A 14,616-nucleotide genomic window follows, 5' to 3' on the forward strand; every position below is an offset into this window, starting at 1 on the left:
AAATTTCACAAGCCAGGCCTCCATCTTTTGCACTGTTCTTAACATTATCTTCCAAGCTCCTACAGAACTTTCAACCGAGCTCTTAATATTCTAATGACTTTTTAAAGATGTTTCTCCACCATCCGAAGTTCTTCAGGTGAGAATTCTTTGTTTAACTCTACCCCATTTTTCAATAGGATTATTTGGGTTTCTGGGGTCTAACTTCTTGAGTTCTTTGTATATATTGGATATTAGCCCTCTGATGTAGGGTTGGTGAAGATCTTTTCCCAAATTGTTAATTGCTGATTTGTCCTTTTGATGATGCCCTTTGCCTTACAGAATCTTTGTAATTTTATGAGGTCCCATTTGTCAATCCTTGATCTTAGAGCATAATCTATTCGTGTTCTGTTGAGGAACTTTCCCCCTATACCGACATCCTCAAGGGTCTTCCCCAGTTTCTTTTCTATTAGCTTCAGAGTGTCTGGCTTTATGTGGAGGTCCTTGATCCATTTGAATTTGAGCTTAGCACAGGGAGACAAGGATGGATCAATTCGCATTCTTCTGCATGCTTACCTCCAGTTGAACTAGCACCATTTGTTGAAAAGGCTATCTTTTTTCCATTGGATGTTTTCAGCCCCTTTGTTGAGGATCAAGAGGCCATAGGTGTGTGGGTTCATTTCTGGATCTTCAATCCTGTTCCATTGATCTGCCTGCCTGTCACTGTACCAATACCATGCAGTTTTTAACACTATTGCTCTGTAGTATTGCTTGAGGTCAGGGATACAGATTCCCCCAGAATTTCTTTTGTTGTTGAGAATAGTTTTAGCTATCCTGTGTTTTTTGTTATTCTAGATGAATTTGAGAATTGGTCTTTCTAACTCTATGAAGAATTGAGTTGGGATTTTGATGGGTATTGCATTGAATCTGTATATTGCTTTTGGCAAAATGGCCATTTTTACTATATTAATCCTGCCGATCCATGAGCATGGGAGGTTTTTCCATTTTTTGAGGTCTTCCTCTATTTCCTTCTTCAGAGTCTTAAAGTTCTTGTTATACAGATCTTTCACATGTTTGGTAAGAGTCACCCCAAGATACTTTATACTCTTTGTGGCTATTGTGAAGGGTGTCAGTTCCCTAATTTCTTTCTCAGCCTGCTTATCCTTTGAGTATAGAAAGGCTACTGATTTGCTTGAGTTGATTTTATAACCTCCCACTTTGCTGAAGTTGTTTATCAGCTGTAGGAGTTCAGGGAAATGCAAATCAAAACAACCCTGAGATTTCACCTTACACCAGTCAGAATGGCTAAGATTAAAAACTCAGGAGACAGCAGGTGCTGGCGAGGATGTGGAGAAAGAGGAACATTACTCCACTGCTGGTGGGGTTGCAAATTAGTACAACCACTCTGGAAATCAGTCTGGCGGTTCCTCAGAAAACTGGGCATGTCACTTCTGAAAGATCCTGCTATACCACTCATGGGCATATACCCAGAGGATTCCCCAGCATGTAATAAGGATATATGCTCCACTATGTTCATAGCAGCCCTATTTATAATAGCAAGAAGCTGGAATGAACCCAGGTATCCCTCAACAGAAGAATGGATGCAAAAAATGTGGTATATATACACAGTGGAGTACTATTCAGCCATTAGAAACAATGAATTCATGAAATTCTTAGGCAAATGGATGGAGCTGGAGAACATCATACTAAGTGAGGTAATCCAGTCTCAAAAGATCAATCATGGTATGCACTCACTAATAAATGGATATTAGCCTGGAAAACTGGAATACCCAAAACATAATCCACACATCAAATGAGGTACAAGAAGAACGGAGGTACAAGTGGCCCCTGGTTCTGGAAAGACTCAGTGTAGCAGTATAAGACAAAACCAGAACAGGGAAGTGGGAAGGGATGGGTGGGAGAACAGAAGGAGGGAAGGGGCCTTATGTGACTTTCGGGGAGTGGTGGACCAGAAAAGGGGAGATCATTTGAGATGTAAATAAAAAATATATCGAATTAAATTTTAAAAAAATTAAAAAAAAAATAAAAAAATTCTAATGGCTTTTCTAGCTCAAAGTTCCAAAGTCCTTCCACAGTCCTCCCTAAAACATGGTCAGGTTGTCACAGGAATACCCCACTACGCTGGTACCAATTTGTCTTACTCAGGGTTTCTATTCCTGCACAAACATCATGACCAAGAAACAAGTTGGGGCGGAAAGGGTTTTATTGAGCTTACACTTCCGCGTTGCAGTTCATCACTAAAGGAATTCAGGACTGGAACTCAAGCAAGGCAGTAAGAAACATCCCTCCATGGCCTCTGCATCAGCTCCTGCTTCCTGACCTGCTTGAGTTCCAGTCCTGACTTCCTTTAGTGATGAACTGCAATGTGGAAGTGTAAGCTCAATAAATCCTTTCCTCCCCAACTTGTTACTTGGTCATGATGTTTGTGCAGGAATAGAAACCCTGACTAAGACAAAGAGGGGGGAAACCCAGCAGTTTTTAACCACTGAATAAACAAGAAAGTTTTTAGGATCTTTTAGATGTTATCAGCAAGCATTTAGTATAGTTAGAGAGCTAGAAGGCTAGAGACTATCAGTCTTTAAAGCTATGTCCAATTCTGTGTCTCACTTCAAACCATCCCAGGCTGGGATGGATCCCAGCAATTTCCTCTATGTGCTTCCAACCATCCTCCTTCAAGGCACCACCCACACAAATACCTGTTTCCTTTCTAATTCTTGGCCTTTGATATCATACATATTAAATTAAGAAGTCGTGATTTAGAGAAAAAGTGTTTTTGACCCTTTGTGCCCATGCTATATCTCTCAATGTAATTTTTTCAGCTCTACCCATTTATCTACTAATTACATGATTTAATATTCAGGATAGCTGCATAAAGCCTTACTGTGCATGCCTTCCACAGTTTTATTCCCCATCAGTCACTTTCCAAATGTCTGTACTGACCCCATCTTCTAGAACAGAGTTTCATTGAATATGGAGGACAAGGGTCTCTCTACTTGGATATAGATTCTTTAGAGTTAATGCCCCAGGGTTCTATAGCTGAACCATAGGTTAAATCTGTTTGCATTTTATGAGAAATCCCTGGGTGAATCCCAAGCAGTTGTACTAGTTTACTCTGCCACCAATATCATCTCAGTGTTTCCCTTCCTCACTTACCCATCAGGGTTTATTGTCATTTGTATTATTGATGAGGGCCATTCTGACTGGGGTGTGATGTCTTCTTTAATTCACTTAATCTAAAATTTCAATTATTTTTTTATGGTTTGGAGACCCATCTGGTTCTTCATGGTTTTAAAAATTAAGAGAAATAAACATGGCTTGGAAATTGGTAGAAGGGAAGCCATCCATCCAGTTAGTGCTAACTTTGTAAATACGGTCACAAGTATACTAATTTCAACATGTGAATAAAATGACTACTGGCACAATTCAACTGCAGAGATTTCATTTCCCTCATATGTTCTCCTGTGTGCAGTGGGGGATGGCTTTATGGCATGTTAATAGAGGTACGTATACCACAAACAGAGACAGGATTCTAAGGATCTGACCAACTGTACCTCCCACAAGCCCATCTTCCTCTCCACAAACCATACATACCATTAATACTCTGTAGATAACTTATCATTTCTCTCCAGTTGCTTAAATATTTTCTGCTTGAATTTTATTTTCATCCATTTAGTTGGGTAGATCTTGGCTAGGATATAAGAAGACTGTTACATTTGAAATTGCTTAGATTCCTGCTCCTGTATGTATACTTACATCACTTTGCCAGATTTCAGAAGGATCCGCCCACATTTCTCCACACTCTTCTGATTTTGCTCTATTTCTCTTCTTCGCTTCTCTCCTATATAGGGCAAACATGGTCCTTCATCACACAAATAATTGAGCATGTTTGGTTTTGGTTAAATTGATGCCGGTGTTTCTTCAGCACTATCATGTTTTTATTTATTTATTTTTTTGTTTTGGTGTGCTTTTGTTTGAAGTATATTAGCTCCTCCTTCAGCCCGCTGCTTCTATATATTCATGTCTATCTGGCACTCAGTCTTTCTGTAATTTTTTTAAAGTAATTGAAGTCCAATAATTAGTACTTTTTATCTTTCTTCCTATTTTCTCTTTTAAAAATTAGTTTGGTTAAAGGTGTGGAGAAGAAAGTTCAGTAGAATGAGCTTTTTTTTTTTAACAGGGAAAGCCAGGTGTTCAAGCCCCAGATCTACAAATAAACAAAAGGAGAAAAAAGGAAAACCTCTTCAAATCGTTGATATAGTATTTTTATAATGGCTGATTTTAGATAATTGTTGCATAATTCCAGATCTTATGTATCTTGAAGGTAAAAAGAATGAATCATCGGGAAGTGGTGGCGCACGCCTGTAACACCAGTACTTGGGGGCAGACGCATGCAGATTTTTAAGTTCGAGACCAGCTTGGTCTACAGAGTGAGTTGCAGGACAACCAAGACTATACAGAGAAACCCTGTCTCAACAAACCAAAAATAAAAAATTAAAAAAAAATCAATGAATCTACCACATATTTCTTATTAATATTGTGTTTTAGGAAAATCATTTAATATGTGAAGTATAGTACTTTGGATACTTTGCCTATTATTCGAGAGTTTCTGGGTCTAAGTTAGGAACGGTATTCATAGGTTCTTGTTCTTTTGCTTCTGTTTATTTAGTTCAGAGACTAATTTTACAACTGAGTGGTTTTGGTGCTTCTGGGAAGTCGGATGAGGTGGGAGGCTTCCTTTTGTCCTGCCCCAGGCATACTTTTCAGCATCGCCTCTCTGTGAGCCCCACAACTTTGTGAATGCTTCCTCTTTATTCTGCCTTAGGGGAGGAGACTCGGGATGGAGATGTTTGCAGACTGAGATTGGGAAGGTGGTACCTTCTGCTGGTCAGACCAAGTTGTCATTAATTTTTAAAGCATTGCAGGTTTTTCTCCAGGCTCTCCATGTGTTCCCTCGAGTGGGCCCACAGACTCACCTAATTGGCTTAAAAGAAAATATTTTGAAAGCTTCTAATATATGTATCAAAATAATTTAAAATTTTATACTGCATCTTAGAAAAATCATACACAATAAATAATTCACAGTACTTTCAATTATGAATATTAATGTGCCATCTGATAAATTAGCATATATAACCAAGTACTGCTTGCTTTCATAATAGAACAAGAGCAAGTGACATTTCTCCTATGTATTCAAATGTGATTCAAAATTAATAGAATTACTGCTCTAATTTGTAACACTTTTTATATCTAGGTAGGAAAAATATCTGTTTATCTCAGTATTTTAAAATGGTATAATTTAAAACAGCTTTACATTTCAAATAAGAATAACAAGTAAATGCTTATTAAGCCATAAAGCAGATGAAACTCTGATGTTAATATATCTGAAAATTTGCTTATTTAGTGATAAAACAGAAGAAATATTCACATTATAGCCTAATCAGAAATAACTGAATTATTGTAAACTTGGTATTATTTATGTTTTTGTTCTGATAGAGTTAGAGGCAATAATAATACTTTATTGTGCTATTAACTAGGAAATGGAGAACACTTCAAAATATAAGGAATGTTTCCAGAGAGTTGATCTGTAGTGCTGTACTGGACCATGTAGAGTACAAATAAAGAAAGTTGTAGGAGATGTTAATTGTTCTAAATTCAAGTACGTTTCACTGAGTCATTTTTGAGGTGAAGTCTCACAGTGTTGTCTAGGTTGGCTTTGAAAACTGATCCTCCTTCAGTCTTTAGAAGCATGTATAATCACACCAGGACTGTAAACAATTCAAAACAGTTAACAAAAATGTATCACAAATAAATCGATATAATTCTTGCCTTTTCCCTATGCACCAAAGCTTGCTTACACTGGATGTGGTGGTGGGCACTTTCGTCAGAGCACCGACGAAGGCAGAATTCAGAAGCCTGCTATAATTTATTAAACAAACAAAAGAGATAAGATTACATTGAATTAAACTATTTATTTTGTAAGAAAAATATAGGATACAGTGTTGAGAGATTGAATAATTTAATTCACATATTAAATTTACTGACATTATACATCTCCCACAGATGATTTTTATTATATTTAAAGTATATAAATGAAAATCACATGAGAACATACCAATGAACATTATGACAAACTGAAGAATTCCTAGTTATGCTTTAGTAGACTGGAGAGAGATCCTGGTGGGTGAGAACTTGTTCTGCTCCTGCTGAGGATCAGTTTGGTTCTTGTCACCTTTAGGCGGAAAGCTCAGGACTACTAATAACTCCAGGTTCAGGGATCAATGCTGTCTCCTAGACTAAGCACCTCTAAATCATGTTGTTCACACACATGCACACACACACGCACACATACACATATACACACAAATACACACACAGTTTTAAATAAAAAGAAAAAATCTTAATTAAAAGGAAAACTTTAATAATAATGATTGTGATGTTACCTTACTGATAAATTTTAAACAGAGATAATTCCGATACAGGCATAAATGTTCAGATATGTAAATTATAAGGAAATATATTAAGTTATATGCAATATGTATAAAGAAGACTGTATCTCTCTTAAAATTTATTTATTTATTTATTTGGCTAACATCCACGTATTAGTGAATGCATACTATGCATATCCTTTTGAGTCTGAGTTATCTCACTCAGGATGATATTTTCTAGTTTCATTCATTTGCCTGAAAACCTCAGAATATCCTTGTTCTTAATAGCTGAGTGGTATTCCACACTTTTCTGTATCCATTCTTCTGTTGTGGGACATCTGAGAGGCTATGGAGTGCTCACAAAAAGGGACTTAGCATGACCACACTCCAGAAGACCCATCAAGCAGCTGAAAGAGTCAGATGCAGATATTTGCACCCAACCAATGGACAGAAGCAGCTGGCCCCTGTTGTTGGATTATGGAAAGGCTGAAAGAAGCTGAACAGAAGGGCATTTCTGTAGGAGGACTAGCGTCTCAATTAACCTGGACCCCTGAGATTTCTCAAACCCTGAACCACCAACCAGCTGACATGAGGCCCCAACACACATACAGTAGAGGACTGCCAGGTCAGTGTTCAATCAGAGATGATGCGCCTAACCCTCAAGAGACTGGAACCCAGGGAGTTTAAAGGTCAGGTGGGGTAGGGGATGGGCACATCCACATAGAGACAGGGGTGTCGGGTGGAGGTATGGAATGCAGAACAGTCGGAAGGTGTGCGGAGGGTCAGGGGAAATAAAATATGGAGTGTAAAATAAATAAATAAATACATATATAAATAAAACATTTATTTTTATTTTTAAAACTTTTTGGCATGTAATACATTTTGATCATATTATTTCCTCCCAGATTCTCCTCCTTTTCTACATATCAAACTTCATCTCTGTCCTCTCTCTCTCAATAATAAAAAAATAAATGAAAAGAAAAGGTAAGGAAAGAAAAGAAAAGAAAACTAACACAGACTAAAACAAAAACCAACAGGCCCAAAATATACCAAATCAAAGCTAAACAAAAGCTGTCATGTACACAAAACCACACAAAATATAAAGTCCATTCTTTTGTACATTTTATAGAGTCCATTCTGTGTTGCCCCAATATTCCTTACTCTGGAGCATGATTACTGTCCACAGTGTCATTCCATTGGGTAAAATTGACTTTTCCTTTTCCAGTAAGTATCCATTGTATATTTCTTCTTGCTCAGAAATGGAATTTTGTGTCCACCTCCTCATCTTAATGCTGAGTTTTGTCTGATTTGACCCTGCCTTGTGTGTGCTACCACGATGTGTCTCTGAATTCATCCATGCTAGTGATTTATCTGTGTAACAGGAATTTCTTAGTTTATCTTTTTTTCAGGATGCAAAAGTGTACATGGCAGTACACTTGACTATGCTGAGAAAACAATCAGTCAATAGCACAAAAACATATGGTAAAGCCATAAAACTTGGTTAATAAAGATGCTTGTTCATCTAAAGTAAATGCCTTCACAGGTAATTTCGGGAAATAATTGGGCGACATGATTTTCTGATAAAAAACAACTGTTTATTAACTCTATATTAATAATATAAGCTGAGCTATCTAGACTCTCCCTCCTTATATGAACATACACAGAGCTGCTGAACTACAAACATAAGAAAATCACTGAACAGGGAAAACACCTCGGATATCAGGAAACATGATTTATGTTCATTTGAATTCCTGTTTGAATTCCCATTTCACAATGCTTTTCTGACCAGCTCCATGATTACCTCATCACAACCACATTGTACTTTTATTCTCCCCATCTCCTGTGTGTGTGTGTGTGTGTGTGTGTGTGTGTGTTTTATGAATGGTGTATACATTTCTATTAAGTCTCTTCCTAGGAAGTCCTCACAATCTGCAGTCTTCTTTTCCAGGGCTGGAGTTCCAGGTTCATACCACATAGCATTGATTATTATGTGGGATCTAGGAATCTAGGGATCTAGGGATCTAGGGATCTTAACTCAAGTTCTCAAGCTTGTGGATCAAGTGCTTTTTCCACTGAGCCTAATGCCATCTCCATAAAAATGTAGTTTTTAGACTCTTTCAGAGTATGAACTGAATCAAGATTGAATCAACCTAATTAGTTATGAGTTTCCAATAGGCAAATATTTCTCCACCTAGAGAACACCATTAGTTTGTTTATTGAGAGTCTGTTTGTCTACATGTCTATAGGGCTCATACAGACAGAGGTTACCTATTTTCTCCTCAGGAGAATTCATTACCAGCCTCCCTCCCCAGTAAGAAAAGCAAGGAATATTCTATCACAGATTTCCTCTCAGTTTATTTCACAAGGAGGTCCAAGTAACTTTCTTGTAATAATTTATGTAAAGCAACAGAAACACCTCCTGAAATAGTCCAACACTGTGAATATCTAACATGGTGAGGACTTCAGCTTTTTAAAAGTTGTAACCATTCACACATAGGATACACTGGTTAAAGTTCTTGTAAAGATCTCAGGTGGGTGGCTTTTCACTCTAGATTCTATGGAGAGACCAGAGAATTACATGGATTGGATGGTCTCAAATTTCAGAGCCATCTCTTGTGTTTGCCATATCGACTAATAGTGTAACCCATAAATAATTCTCATCACAGTGATCACAATAATAAAAGAGTAGCTGCCAAATATACTAAGTATAACTGCAGGTTTGTATTAACTGGAAGAGTTCTTGATCAGTGTATAAGGAGTCCTAGGACCCAATACCACAAATATAACCCTTATAAGAACTTTTCTTCATGTCTACACAATATAGCAGTTGCCATTCTTATTTATTATACATTTCTGGTAGCTGTAGACATTACTGGAATCTATTCCTCAGGTGTCTATTCCATCTGGTATCAACAGAATAATTATATTCCAAAGTTAAAACATGAACCTCATAGGGCTGTTTATAGACTTCTAGAAAATTCCACAGAAGTCCAATTTTTCTCTGTAGTAAGCATAGCGATGGACTCATTGCATTATTTATACATAACTAGCTCTTAATTCATGTTCAGTTGTGGTGACAAATTCCTAAGATGAAGAGTTTTAGAAAAATGTTCTGGTTTATGTTTACATTTATAGAGTTTGGTACACTAGGAACAGAGCTTCTCTGTCCTCTCCTTTCTTAATGGAAACAGAGAGTCAGCAGCAGGCAGAAAGTTTTGCTTTTCTTTGTAATAGTCTAGTTATAAATAGCAGCTAATCCAAGACCTTCTTTCTGTGTTGAAGGAACCAAGGCTTCTTGATGACATGGTGGTCCATTAGAGGTCCTGCCACACATCACCCGTGCAATAGAATTGAATACCCTTTTCAGTTGCAATGATAAAAGAAACCAAAATCTTTATTCATACTATAACAATAGAACACAGGGAGGAAAGTAAGTTTGTTTTTATTTGTGTTAAAAGACGGCAGGGCCAAGGATGGAAGCTATGCTGCTGAGTGGTTTACTTAAATGATGTAGGTTTAACAATCTTACAAGTTTGTACTGATTTTTGTTTTTGTTTTTTCTCTACTTCCGTTCGGTTATATTACTGCATGGATAGAAAGGCTTACCAAATGATGAAACAACTGAGCTACAATACTTTAATCTAGTGAGGTTAGGTATTGAGGTGACTGAGGAGGACACATTGATCTCCCTAGGAGGGGGAAATAGAATAGATTTATGTGTGGGCTGGGATGGGGAGACAGGAATGGGAAGATTAGGTGAGGAAGAGGAGGGGCCATGGGTTCAGGAAAAGACTTGTGGGGAAAGACAACTGGAATTCAGAGGCACTGGAGGAATGCTATAGAAACCTCTGTAGCAGAAACTTCTTAAAATATATGAAGGTGATCCTAGTGAGGTCTCCTAATGATGGGGCATGCAGTCTCAACTGGCCGCCTCTTGTCACCGGCCAGTTAGATATTAAAAAGAGTAGATTCATAAACACAGATGTGCATATTGACCTCCACAGTATTTTGATACCAAAGCAGGGATTCAGTAAAGGAAATAACTCTGTGTCTTTATTTGATGGGATGGCTTCATTGTTCTGATGTTGTACACGTATAATTCCCAGAGGATGGAACTTTCTCAAACCAAGGGGATACCACTGTAGAGCATTTGTCGTGGCAGGACTTCCATAATGAAGCTGTCATTTTCTCTGTGCAAGCTTCTTCTCTCATTCTTTTTGTGTGTTCTTGGATGCTATCAACTAGCAATACTATTTTTTTTTTCTCAAAATAAATTAACATAGTATACACAGAGACATGCTGGAGCATTTGCTCCATCGCTGTCCACCATAAGGGGCAGACACTCACTGTCATGACTCATGACTACACTATGCGCTGTCTACTAAATCACCTTGAATTGACTTCCAGATTGCATAGTAAAATAAAAGGTCAGTGGGTATCTATGTATTGTTTAATGGGTTAGCGTATATCTATTTATAATATAAAGCAAAATACATTTTCATTTTGACTGTATTAGAGATGCCAATTATAATCAAAATATAGATTGCATATGTTTAAATATATATTGACTAAAGTATAATTATTATTTTAAAACTAACAATAATTACTATATGACAAAATTGTCCACACATGCAAAAGGCCGTATTATCATACATAAGAGTACTTTAGATTCATGATCCATAAATAGGATATGGAGAATGAATAATGTTTGTGTATATTTCAAACTGTCAATCACATTTGCAACCATGTTAATTAGAAAATAAGTTTTAAAATTCTATGAGCATGTGTATTTTATTATTAATTGCAATATAGATAAGTTTATCATATTTCTATGTGATATAAAATTTATTTTAAATGTGCAGTGTAAGTCATAGGTATATCTCAATGAAAATAAATGGCTGAGTCATGGAATAGCACAGGTTCAGAAAATAGTGAGCCCTGGAGGACTAAGAGGTTTCCTGCATTGTAAGTACTTGTATATGTATTCTTTCATTTGTATCAACTTTAATCTAACAATGAAAACACTGAATACTATGTATATATGCTGAAATAATTCAGTGGTAATGGGACTACATACATATATGCTTGACATATATTTTTCAGACAAATGCCTGTTCATAATTTTATCAGTGAATAACCTCTATCAGCCACAGTAATCCTGTCCATCCCAGTGTTACTGAGACACATTCACTGCAATTACTTCTAATGTTTGCTAATAAAAAATTAGGAAAATACTGTACATTTGATATTTGTAAATTTTGTTAATAAAAGTTAAGAGAGTATCACATATAATTACAAATTATATTATATATGTATATGCAATAAATACATACATATTTGCATATATGCAAATGTAAAGACACATGCACAGACATAGACAAATGTGTGTGTGTTTGTATATGTGTATATGTGTGTAAGTACAACATGGCTCAGTGTGTGTAATGTTACTTCCATGTATGTGTTTAAAGTGCTGGATAAACCAGAAATTTGACTCATTTCAGCATTTCTTATTTGTGAAGTGGAAATGTCTGGTTTTTTAACAACTCAGTTTTTTCTCATAATGTTTTTCTTGAAGCTGTCTTGTGATATGATATGTGATGTTTATAAAGAATATAAATAGAATTCCACAAACAGAGAGAGAATGCTCTTCCATTGCTAACTCCTGGAACAGTTTCCTGGTGTTCAATGGCCATCACTTCATAGAGAGCCATGCATCACAGACCTTCTCGTGGTATTTCAGCTGATTCTGGCTCCTTCCAGTGACTCCTGCCAATTCAACAGAACCTTGCTGGTTTTGCTGGATCATGCCATCACTACTGATTCATGTTTGGTGTTTGCTATGAACTAGACTGCTTGTATTCCGGTATCAAAGAGTGGAATCGCTCCAAAGAACTACTTCTAAACAGGTCCATCACACCCTTTTCCTATCAACCTTCTTTTTCTTACTTTTGGTCAGTGGGTTAGAATGGAAGCTGAACCATTAGAAACAATGAATTCATGAAATTCTTAGGCAAATGGATGGAGCTAGAGAACATCATACTAAGTGAGGTAACCCAGACTCAAAAGGTCAATCATGGTATGCACTCACTAATAAGTGGATATTAACCTAGAAAACTGGAATACCCAAAACATAATCCACACATCAAGTGAGGTACAAGAAGAAAGGAGGAGTGGCCCCTGGTTCTGGAAAGACTCAGTAAAGCAGTATTCGGCAAAACCAGAACGGGGAAGTGGGAAGGGGTGGGTGGGAGGACAGGGGAAAAGAAGGGGGCTTATGGGACTTTCGGGGAGTGGGGGACTAGAAAAGGGGAAATCATTTGAAATGTAAATAAATTATATCAAATAAAAAAAATTAAAAAAAAGAAAAAGAATGGAAGCTGAAGCATTTACGAACCTTAAACAAAGTAGGTTTTGAAAATATCTAAACCTATAAATTTGCCTTCAGTTCTTTGTGTACAGTTGAAGCCTCCTGGGCTTCTGGTTACTTTTACCCTACACACTCAATACCTAAGTCTCAGGAATCAATACAGAAGAAGAGGTGAGAAAATAGCAAGAGTCATAGTGATCAGGAGTTTGCTGTGATATTATGTCACCTAGAAATGTCAGAATCTACACCCTTAAAGCCTTACCAGCATCACTGGCCAAGCATGAGATGAATAAGAGAGCATATATTTTAAATGATTTTGTATTACTAGTTTCTTTTCCCTAACTAGCAAAATGAAAATAGATGGAGGGAAGGAAATGTATTGGCAATCAGACAGATAGAGACAGACAGACAAACAAACAAACCAATACATAGAAAACCTCCATCATTATGTGTATATGTAAGTTAATGAAAACATTCTGGTTATTTTTTTTTTTAATCTCAAAACAAATTTGAAAGGGGGTGTATTTTTAAATGGATTACTTCCATGCATATTGAGACGTGGAAGTTTGTACTTAGGAAAAAACTCATTGCCAGGCACTGAACTACACTGGCATATGTGAAATTATTTTACTATTATAATGCACCCATGGGGGAGACAGATTTTAAGTTAATTAAGATGATTACATGAACCCTTTTGTGTATGCAATGTTAGACTCTCAACTATCTATAGGCAAAACTTGAAATCATGTACAACTTATCATTCTGCAATTAGCTTCATAAATGCATTTACTTCTTGTATTATCCATAGTAATATGCTTTCCTCTGTTGTCATGGAGAAGAAGGTCCACACTACACATCTTTTTTTCTTAATAGGGAAATAATTTTATATCACAGTAGCCTCGGGGAAAATGGCAGATTTAGTAACTACTCCAGTAACAGAGATCTTCTACAGTTCACGGGGAAAATGGCAGATTTAGTAACTACTCCAGTAACAGAGATCTTCTACAGTTCACATTTAGAAAGTTTTGTAATTTATGAAACTTTATTCCAGCTGGATTGATACACTGTGTTGGGTGTTGGGTTCAGAAAATGAAGCTTAGTAACTTAGGGCAAATTAAAAGAAACTTTGAACAGGCCAGTGGTGGCACAGGCCTTTAATTCCAGCACTTGGGAGGCAGAGGCAGATGGATTTCTGAGTTTGAGGCCAGCCTGGATTGCAGAGTGAGTTTGAGGACAGCCAAGGTTATCCAGAGAAACCCTGTCTCGAAAACAACAACAACAAAAAAAAGAAAGAAACAAACAAACAAACAAACAAACAAAGAAAAAAGAAACTTTGAGCATTAGAAATTTAGCCAAACATCAGTTGCAAGGAGAGTTGAGAACTGAGCCATCCTTTGTTACATTACACTTCTCAAGAGATGACAATCCTGGGAAGTCTAGCATGTAGTGAAGCTACTGTTGGTTTACTTTAGCTAGTGAAGATAAAGTAGGCAGAATTTCAAGATCAGCTATCTCTAGATTTCATGCTTTTTTACCTTGCCCTTCCCCAATCCAGCAGATGACAAGAGACATGTCTCTTGAAGAGGGAAATACCCGTATTTATTCTAAAGAGAACTAGGAAAAGTTGAGGTGAGAATGCTATGCACAAAATAGCAAAAGTTACTCCTCGCAGTTGAGTATTGACTTCATAATGCTTGCCTCTAGCAGCTTGGTTAATGCTCACAGATGGAAATCTCAAACTTGATGTAGGCTCCCAAAACTCAAACAATATAGCAAACAACGAAATCCATTTCAAGAAAATAACCACCAATCATCTAGGATGCTCAG

Source organism: Apodemus sylvaticus, chromosome 16 (genome assembly GCF_947179515.1).
Source record: "Apodemus sylvaticus chromosome 16, mApoSyl1.1, whole genome shotgun sequence".
Lineage (NCBI taxonomy): Eukaryota > Metazoa > Chordata > Mammalia > Rodentia > Muridae > Apodemus > Apodemus sylvaticus.